The following is an 11,173-nucleotide window of genomic DNA, read 5'->3' on the forward strand; positions in this document are numbered from 1 at the left end:
AAAGATGTATGATATTCCAACATGTAAGTGTAGTGGGAAAAGGTGATTGACAGCTGTGTTCACCTATTGGAGAGTAGGGCTCTCTACTTAAAGGCTGATTGGTTGAAGCTGTGTATGTGTCACGTCTGATTTCCCTCCCCCTGCGTCTGTTGACGGTCGTTACAGGTAAGCGTGTTAGCCCCTAGCATATGGTTATTTTAATGTGTTGTGTGTGATTTTAAAATTAAATTTGAATTCTAGTGTGTGTTGGCTCCGATGTTGGTGCCTGTTAGCACTGTGTAATGGGTTTTAAGAGTGCTAGCCTATCAGGCTGACTCCTTGTATGCCAGGGCACTGGTGGCAGGCTGCTGCATGTAGGGCCTATCACGGCCACAGGTAAGATCTCTCGTGTGGATATCCCAGATTATAGCACCACACCAGGGGTGTATTGTATGATTCTGCCTATCGCTTCCCTCTCCTCTCTTCCACAGCGTGACCAGAGATATAGACAGGGGTGGGCATCTGAAACACAGCGTGTAATCTCACACAGTACAGCACATCCACTTCTTCACACAGTAGTTGATCTGACTTCTACGCCTTCAGTACTTCGCACAATACTCACAGCGATCCCCTCTCTTTACAGAGTTCCCAGCACCAACAGATGGGGGAAGGGATTACCAGTCGCCGTCCGGGTATGTATAAAGGTATCGGTCATCCACCCACGTCAGCTCACTCTCCTTCATCCAGGGTTTCCTCTTCGGCCTAAGGGGCGAGTGCTGACAACATTTACACAACACCTCACTCAAATCTTCGTGTAAACACAGCAATGACAAGACTCACCCACAGCAATCCACCAACTAACTGTCACTTAAGGCCGCACCACCACGTTGGCTTAAGAGTAGATCCGGGATGGCAGACAAACAGGTTGACGCGAAGGATGGCTAAATGAGCGTCACCCTGTGACGGTAATCCACACCGCTCGTTCCTTATTGGGTCGTGCTGGCACACACCGTGCATACAAAGCATTCGAAAGAGCTGTAGCAATGCATACTCGCGGTTTCGTCGGCACACGACAGTTTCCCTATTCCTTCGGAGGTCCACCGAACACAAGGCAGATGAAACACTCTCCTTACTCTCTCCAACGCGTCCCTCAGTGACGCCGTCGATCAATGCAGGAGACTGTAAAGCGAGCAGTGCATGTAAACACAAGGCCACACGGAAACCTCTTCAATAATAAACTCACTACTCCATCGATTCCTCTTCGTGTGTGCTACCAAATCCACAATCTCCTTCCTACATCTCTCTCTCTCTCTCTCTCTGTCGGAGTGCATGCTGGGAGTGTGAACGGAGAGCGGTGTGGGTGAGTGCGTTTGTAGCTGTATGCTAAAAACTTTTTTCTATCTTCTATCTTTTTGTATTTGTGTGTTTGTGTTTTATTGTTGAAGTGTTTCGGCTGTTTGGTTTTTAGACGTGTTTTTGCGTCTGCGACCAGCATTGCGCTGGGAGCACGACGACTTAAAACACGATGAGTTTTGAAAACTGGAGTCTAAAGTCAGTGTAGAACAGTGTTGTTTAGGGGTGGGAGAGATAGTGGGACATGATAATATTGTGTCGGCATCGCGAATGAACAGTGCAATTGTTTTTTTTTTTTAAATCAATTGAAAAAGCAAATGATGCTGTGCAAAGCGGCGTAGTGTTGAATGGTTCACTCGTGCCTGTTATGCCTTTGAGTAGCCCGTCTAAAAGGGTTATACTGTCTAACATACCTCCCTTTGTCAGAGACGAAGTACTAGTGCGAGAGCTATCTCGCTATGGTAAATTGGTATCCCCTATTAAGAAAATCCCTCTCGGGTGCAAGTCTCCGCTGGTGAAACACCTAATTTCGTTTAGAAGACAGGTTTTCATGGTGTTGAATAACGGAGTTGATGACATCGATCTGGTTTTAAAATTTAAAATTGATGGTTTCGATTACACAGTTTTTGCAACATCTGACACTACAATTAAATGTTTTAGTTGTGGAAAAATCGGACATCTTGTTCGTGATTGTCCCAAAAAAGCGGCTAGTGCAAACTCTGAGCAGGTGTCAGCTGATGCTCCGGTTGAGATCGCGAGTGACGCGAGTATTGCTGGTACGTCTGTATTGGAAGCCGCTGAACCTGAGCCGATTGTGCTGGTAGCTGCTGAGATTGAAACTGAAATAACAGAGACTGTTACTAAGTCTAATGACATTGGTTTGATGTCTGATGAACAGGCTGAATCTTCTGAAAATGTTTGCATGGTAGATGCTGATGAAATTGGTGTTGAAGACAATGATGTTGAATTTGAGAATGAAGCAGAAGTTGTCTTTAAAGTCCCAGTTAAAAGAAAGAAAAAAAGCTGTAGAAAGGCTAATAAACAAGTCAAGAAGGATGAGGGTGCTAATGAGAATGTGGAATCAGATAGCGATAGAGATTCATCTGATTCAAATATGTCCCAGTGCTCAAATTTGTCTGCTAGTTCTCAAAATGAAAACTTGATTTGTTTATATAGAGTTGAAGATATCAGCAAGTTTCTACAAGAAACTAAAGGAATGAAAGGGGTGCAAGTTGAAGATTTCTTTCCTGATTGCAAACAATTTGTTAATGATGTGAGGTATCTTATGAAGGAGGGAGCTTTTCAAGATGTAGAAGTTTATCGTTTAAGAAAACTTGTGAACAAACTTAAGAAACAAATGAGTAAAGATGATGAAGTTGTCAACTCCTAAAATTTTGCCAAAGATAAATCTTTTGGCTATTTTTCTCCTTTTTTTTGTTCTGGTCTCTAAAATAAATATGACAAATTTTAAGATCGGAACTTTAAACATAAATGGTGCCAGAAATGGTCATAAAAGAATGATGTTATATGAGTTCATTAGGCAAAAGCAAACTGATATTGTGTTTCTACAGGAAACACATAGTGATTTAAAAAATGAGACCGATTGGAGAAAAGAATGGGATGGAAGAGTTGTCTTAAGTCATAAATCCCCTATAAGTGGAAGCGTTTTTTACCTATATCCTGTGAAGTGGATGAAATAATTGCAGGCCGGTTTTTGAAGATTAAAGTAAAGTTTGAAAAAACCACTATGGTGCTTATGAATTTATATGCACCTACTAAAGGATTTGAAAGAGTTATTTTCTTTAGAAAGGTAGATTCTGCTTTGAAAGCTTTAAATCCAGAAGAGTTGTTATTTATAGGTGGAGATTTTAATTGTACTGTTAATGATAAGCTAGATAGAAATCATCTAGAACCACATGCTGCTTCTCAGAAAACATTAGTACAGTTGATGGAAACTCACGATTTATGTGATATATGGAGAAGTGTAAATCAAGATGTCAGACAGTACACTTGGGCTCATAGTACTGAGCATTCTATCTCTATGGCACGTCTTGACAGAATTTATAGTGTTCAGCATCAATGTAATGCTTTTAAATTCTGTAAAATCATTCCCGCAGGGTTTTCTGATCACAGTTTAGTTTTGTGCAGTGTTTTTATTAAGCATGTTAAGTGTAAGAGTGCATACTGGACTTTTAACAATTCATTGTTAAGTGATGAGAAGTTTATAGATAATTTTAAATTTTTTTGGGAAACTTTTAAGCAACAAAAGCATTTTTATGGATCCTTGCAGCAATGGTGGGATTGTGGAAAAGTTCAAGAAAAAGATTTTTGTCAAAAGTACACTCTTAATGTTACTCGGGATATAGCACAGTCAATGAAGATTTTAGAGATGGAAATTGCTGCCTTACAAGAGGTTATAACATCTACAAAAAATAAAAAGTATATTAATGAATTAAGAAATAAAAAAAACAATGTTAATAGACCTGTTAGGAGTTAGAGCCCAAGGAGCTTTAGTTCGCTCACGTTTCCAAACCGTTACTCAAATGGATGCTCCTTCTAAATTCTTTTTTAATTTGGAAATGAAAAAAGGTCAAAGTAAAATATTTTTTTCTTTACGGTCAGCCGCAGGACAAGAATTTACTGAGCCTGCTGATATACGTAGCTGTGCTGTAGATTTTTATTCTGACCTTTATAAATCTGAACTGATGGAATGGGGTGCAGATGCTGATGATTTTCTTAAAGGACTGCCTAAGGTGGATGAGGAGTCCAACGATGAACTACAACAGGCATTGTCATTGCAAGAGCTTTATACTGCCATGATGAGCATGGAGAATGGCAAATCTCCAGGAATTGACGGGTTGACAGTGGAGTTCTATAAAACTCTATGGCCTGTCATAGGAGAAGATTTGTTGGCAGTCTTGAATGACAGCCTGGAAAGAGGTCAACTGCCAATGAGCTGCAGAAGAGCAGTTATTACGTTGTTACCTAAAAAAGGTGATCTTCAGTATATCAGCAATTGGCGCCCTATTTCACTGTTATGTTCCGAATATAAAATGATGTCCAAAACACTGGCTATAAGACTTAGTAAAGTTTTAAGCCAATTAATTAATTCTGATCAGTCTTATTGCATTCCTAATAGGTCTATTTTCGACAATATTGCTTTAATTCGAGATGTTTTAGATGCTTCAAAACTCTTGGGAATTAAAACTGGATTAATTTCTCTTGATCAAGAGAAAGCTTTCGATAGAGTTGAACATCTGTTTTTATGGAATACTATAGAGGCTTTTGGTTTTAATCCCTTTTTCATATCAATGATTAAAGCTATGTACAGTGACATTGAGAGTGTTCTTAAAATTAATGGTGGTTTGAGTGCTCCGTTTAAAGTTCAGAGAGGAGTTTGGCAGGGATGTGCCATGTCTGGCATGCTTTATTCCCTTGCCATTGAACCCTTATTCCAAAAGTTAAGAGATAATTTAAAAGGTTTGGTTTTCCCTGATTGTAATAAGTATATACATCTTTCTGCTTATGCTGATGATGTTATTGTTTTTGTAAATGGAAGAGATGATGTGAATAAGTTGGGAAAAATTGTTAAAGATTTTGAACTTATTTCCTCTGCTAAAGTCAACTGGGGGAAAAGCGAAGCGATATTGGTGGGAAACTGGAGTGGAGATCTTCCCGGTTTACCTGGAGGATTGATTTGGAAAAGAGGAGGCTTAAAATATCTAGGTGTTTATCTGGGAAATGAAAGCTTTATCAGGAAAAACTGGGAAGGAATGTTTGATAAAATTAAAGGTCTATTAAAAAAATGGAAATGGTTACTTCCTCAGATGTCTTACAGAGGACATATTCTTGTCATTAATAATCTTGTGGCATCTTCTTTGTGGCATAAATTTGCTTGTTTGGACCCTCCAAATGGACTTCTTGTAAATATTCAAAGAGAACTGGTGAACTTTTTTTGGGACAATTATCACTGGACTACTCAAAGCATTCTGTTTTTACCCATTGTAGAAGGGGGTCAAGGATTAGTAAATCTCGCATGTAGAAAAGCCACTTACCGTCTCCAATATATACAAAAACTTTTAATGGGACCGTACTCACTTGTGTGGAGGCCATTGGCTTTAAACATTTTGAGAAAAGTGGGTGATATGAAGATGGACTTAACTTTGTTTCTAATGGATCATAAAAGACTGAATTTTTCTGGAATTCCTACTTTTTATCAAAGCTTGTTTAAGGTGTGGGGTTTTTTTAAACATCGGTGGTTGGAATCAGCCACATCTCTTTATTGGTTGTTGGAAGAACCACTTATTTTTAGAGCTCGTTTTGATGTTTCTGGAGAAGATCTTCCTGGTCTAACAGATTTGTTATGTAGTAAAAAGATTTTTAAGTTAAAAGACATTATAACTGAATCCGGATATGATCTTCAGAGACCTGAAAAAGTAGCAACTTTTTTAGGGATTAGATCAACACGATATGCAAAAAAAGTTTTTAGATAAATTGACTTTGGTTTTAACTGATGAAGAGAAGGAACTTTTAGAAGAGTTTGGTAAAGGAGCTTTAATCCCTAGTAATAGAAATCTTTTTCCAGATATTGAGATTTCTCCTGTTATAGATGAGTCTTATGTTACTAGTCCTTTGTTAAAATCAGAAATAAATGAATATATAGATTTTTGTGAAGTAGAAGGGAAAAGATTGTATAAATGTATTGTAAAAGTTATTCACCAGCATATTTTAAGTACCAAAACAGACACAGTATGGAGAGAAAAATTAAGAATTGATTCTGAAACTAAGCCGGTTTGGAGAGCAATGTACAAACCACCATTAATTAAAAAACTTGGTGATTTACAATGGCGAATTTTACATGGAGCTATTGCTGTAAATTCTTTTGTATCTATTTTAAATCCCACTGTAAGTGATAACTGTCCCTTCTGTATGGAACGTGAGACTATTTTTCATTGTTTTATGGACTGTGATCGACTTAACCCTCTTTTTGAATTGTTAAATATTTTTATTGATTTTTTTAATATTTGTTTTACAAAACAAGATTTTATTCTTGGTTTTTTTATAGTCCGAAACAAAAGTTAAAATGTCAAATTATTAATTTTCTAGTGGGACAAGCAAAATATGCTGTTTATATTACTAGAAGGAACAAGATAGAAGATAAATCAGGACAAAATGTTGTGCCAGTTTTTAAAAGTATGGTCAAGTCAAGAATACTTATTGATTTTTATTTTTATAAATTAATGGGTAAGTTAACTGCTTTTGAAATTCAGTGGTGTTGTAATGTTCTTTGTTCAGTTGTTAATGAAGAACTGTTTTTTGTAAGAGAGTTGATGTAATTTTTAATTACTATTTATGTACTTTATTCATTTATTTTATTTTATTTTTTGTTATTGTTTTTTGTTAAGTGTGTAGATAATTAATTGAAGAAAGAATGTTGTAATAAATGATTGTAAAAATCAAAAAATCTCTCTCTCTCTCTCTCTCTCTCTCTCTCTCTCTCTCAGCCCACTCGTCGCTCCGTCTCACCTCCCGTCTCGACTGTAATAACAACCGCACTTCCTGTTCCTTCAACGCTCTTTTTATACTCCACCTCTTCGTTGCTTCATCCAATCGTCAATCGCTATGTTTATCTCCGCACCTGCACACATTGAAGCCCAATTTTGGTTGCCCAGAGTTACCAGAATGTACTATCGGGTGCATCACAGATCATCGTCCAGGCGGAACTATTAGTTGCCACTTTTGGTTCCGCTCTTGAGTCACTCTGTGACATCTGCATACACTGTAAAATGCAGCACAAAGTTAAACAAATTGGTCAATTCAACCTACTATTTTAAATTTTGGCTTAAAAAAGTTGACATATCTTATAGATTCAAGTTCAAATTGTTTAACCTATTTTTCTTTTAGGTTAGAGTCACATTAAAATATGCGTTGATTTGACAAAAATGCTGCAAAATTTTCAGTGTAAATGAATATGAAGGCTCCTCAACATTAAAAGCTAGAATAAGACGGTATAGTTAGTTTCCATGGCAACTTTATAATGGTTACCACCCTCATGGGCTATTTCTCAATTCCAAGAACGCAAAGAACGGACTTGCGTTCTCGTGGAGATTGGTCTTGCTTAGCGACCTTGGAAGAACGAACTCAAAAGGTCGCGAGAACACAGAACACACTTGTGAGAATTGAGATGTGTGATGTTCCTGTTGGTCACCTGACCTCCCCAAATTTCAGCGCGCAAGTCTGCACTCGATGCATCCTCGATATCAAGAACACATCTGGGTATTTTCATGCCTCCTCTGTACTTGTGTTCCTGAGGATTGAAATTGAACTTCGAAAGTTAATGATGACATAGATAGAGAACACGAGGACGCAAGATCGCTGAAGAATGCATATTGAGAAACAGCCAGGGTCTTGGCATGAAAACGAAGTTGAAAATAATGCATTACCACAAAAAGGTTTTACAACTTTCCATGAATGCAGTGCTGTGAAACTGTTTGTGGGCTCCCAGTTAAATATCTGAAGTATTTACAGCAAAACAGAAGAAAAAATAATTGCCTTTGTCTTTAATTTTTTTTGTCTTATACAGTATGTCATGAGCTCTGGGCCGACTTATATTCCCTGTCCCCAAATGGTCTCAATAGGGGTTTTCACACTGCGCTTAACCCTGGGTTATCTTCATTCTAAACCCCGCTTTTAACACTGGGTTAAGGAGCGTTTCACACCTGTTATTTGAAAGCGTGTTAGCACCACTTTTTACCCAGGGTTATGAAACCCTGCTCCGGAGCAGGGTTAGCACCGCATTTGTGGTGTTAACCCTGCATTGCGGTGCCAATAGCATGCAGTGTGAAACAAAGCAGGGTTAGAATGTTATGACCCTAATTAAACACAGCTGAAGCAGCTAATCAAGGTGTTCAGGGTTGCTTGATAATTCCAGACAGGTGTGTTGGAGCTGGGTTGGAGACTCCTGACTCAGGGTTTAGGAATGTACAGTGTGAAACGTCAAATTATGAATACCCAGGGTTATCTCTTAACCCCTGGTTAAGTTTGAACAGTGTGAAACATGAAAAAAAACCAGGATGCCTTTAACCCTGGTTTTAGAATAACCCAGGGTTAACAATTTCAGGTGTGAAAAGCCTAAATTTGGATTTTAATTTAAAACCTTTTATTGTCATTTATTTATATACATTTTTTTATTATTTTTTGTTATTTGTGGTGATTTGGGTTTGTTTACTTAAACTATGTCTATCAGGTGTGTTCGATTAAATGATATCAGGTGTGACTGATCTTGTTGAAGAGATGTTAAGTAATTGTCACTCGATGATGACACAGTGTTTGTCTGACCTGACGAAGACCTGTGGGGTCCAAATGTTGAGAGCAGTATAAGCCATGTGCCAATTTTTGTTCTTTTACTATCTAGTTTTTCAAGCACGTGTACTAAATTGTTTTTGGATGTGCACACATTTTGCTCTTTTTCCTACTAATTTTCTTAACATTTTTTGGCTAGTATTTCAGAATGAAATTGGGTAAAATAAGCAGAGGACTCGGACATAATATTAATGCATGTCAACTTAAATGTTTTAATGACTTATCCTCTTAAAGTAGTCTGGACAAAATGTCACGACTGGTCTTACACAAAAGAGAGAACCCACACGCAGACACGACTTAAATAATAAACTGAGGGTTTATTATGAAAACACAAAGACCCACGTGGGGGTAAAACAGATGATAACAAAACAATGGTGATGAAACACGGAACAGAGAAACAAACACGGGATACAAAATAACAAGAACTTTGAGAATGACTGATTTAGGTGATCCGGAAGACGGGAACAACACACACTGAATCAGGACGAACGAACGAGCACACGACAGAGAACGAGAGGGCATTATAACGACACACACAAATGGGGAACAGGTGAACATAATTAATTACGCAAGACACGAGTACATAAGGGAGTCGGGTAAAAGTGACAAGACACTGGGATCACGTGACACAAATACATAATGTGAAAACACGTGTCCCCACACAAAACACAATGCTGCCATAATCTTGCCCTCTGAAATTAGACCTGAATCTTACACAAAGGTCTGGCAAGACCATGACAGCGACAAGACACTGGGAACACGTGGAAGCCACACACACAATATGACTCCACGTGTCCCCACACAGAACATAGTACTGTCATGGTCTTGACAGATACACTCAGACCTGAGTCTAGTACAAAAGGTCTGGCAAGCCCATGACACAAAAGCAGTCCAAAGTAGACAAAAGAGACGGATTATAACACAATGCGTCTCTCTTATCCACTTGTGATCCGATCGACCAAAATGCATCTTAATACCAGGTGTAAACAAGATCTTTGTTATGCCTGTCAGGCACTGTGATGGAACCTACTTTTCCAGTTTAAAAGAAAATATTATTTTTTCTTTTCTTTTCCACTGCTACCTTTCACCTGGTCAAATCTCATGCCATCAGTTACAGAAAAAATCTATAGGTCTTTTTAGTGGTGCAACCTGAATTTGTTTGTACAGGAACATGCCTTAAACTCCCACCTGTACAAATATATAACAACTTACTAAGTACAGTACTGATAAGCATCATTTACAGTTTTTCTCAGTCGTTTTAGTAAATTTCTCAGATCAGAACTACCTGTTCAGTCTTTACATCATTGTGTCACTTGTGCACATCAAAAAAGCAGTTTCTCATTTTTTTTAACAAGTTGCAAATGGTTTGGTACATCCATGCAAATTATTATGTACAATTCTCTGTTTTTTCTTACATTATCAATTGCTTATGTCCTGTTGATCAAAATGTTATCTGTATTATAATGGGTCTCTGTTGAATAGTCTTACCCCCACAACATTTAGGCATTTATAATATACGTCTTTACATGCAAAATGGTTGAACAAGTTGTCATAATAAAGGGTTTGGTCAAACATATTTCTATTCATTTCCATTAGACATTTTTTTCTAAATCTGTCCTGAATTGGTAAATTGCTCACAGGTAAATCTTGACTTTCAACAACAGACAGGAATGACCCCAGCAAGCAAAAACTGAGATGTTGAAATGACGGCTAACTATAGACCCAATATAGTTTGGCTATGAGTAACCCACTTCTACCCTAAATAACCTTGAATTTGGTTACATGCCATTTTTGCCAAAATTACTTAAAAATGTATGATATTCCAACATGTAAGTGTAGTGGGACAAGGTGATTGACAGCTGTGTTCACCTATTGGAGAGAAGGGCTCTCTACTTAAAGGCTGATTGGTTGAAGCTGTGTATTTGTCACGTCTGATTTCCCTCCCCCTGCGTCTGTTGATGGTCGTTACAGGTAAGCGTGCTAGCCCCTAGCATATGGTTATTTTAATGTGTTGTGTGTGATTTTAAAACTAAATTTGAATTCTAGTGTGTGTTGGCTCCGATGTTGGTGCCTGTTAGCACTGTGCAATGGGTTTTAAGAGTGCTAGCCTATCAGGCTGACTCCCTGTATGCCAGGGCACTGGTGGCTGCTACGACAGCTGTATGCCGGTGTTCGTAAGGTGTTGTGCCTGGCGTAAGAAGCGGTAAGTGTGTAACCCACAACTTTAAGTGGGAGTAAGGTGTATTCGTAATGTTTATATCTGTATTCACTTTAGGATTCTCCCTCTCGTTCCAGGCCGTTTACCTCTTCGCGCTGTTTTAGCGCTGCTATTTTAGCCTGCTGTGCGGACGTGACGTCATTAAAGGGTGCTGCTGGTGTCTGGTCGGTCTTTTAACATAGCACCGTAGTGCTCTACTTCATATGTGTTTTGAGGACATGAACATTTTATGTTTTATAGATTAAATGACACTCTGTATGA

General features: G+C 38.3%; 1 long non-coding RNA gene across 1 annotated transcript; it reads left to right on the forward strand.

The window, feature by feature from the left end:
* The first annotated feature begins 10,604 nt into the window (after window positions 1–10,604).
* On the forward strand, window positions 10,605–11,173 carry LOC129425978 (uncharacterized). Its single transcript, XR_012368192.1, has 3 exons — window positions 10,605–10,665; window positions 10,741–10,897; window positions 10,990–11,173. It is a non-coding gene; the product is annotated as an uncharacterized lncRNA (long non-coding RNA).

The sequence above is a fragment of the Misgurnus anguillicaudatus genome, chromosome 25 (genome assembly GCF_027580225.2).
Source record: "Misgurnus anguillicaudatus chromosome 25, ASM2758022v2, whole genome shotgun sequence".
In the NCBI taxonomy this organism is placed as follows: domain Eukaryota; kingdom Metazoa; phylum Chordata; class Actinopteri; order Cypriniformes; family Cobitidae; genus Misgurnus; species Misgurnus anguillicaudatus.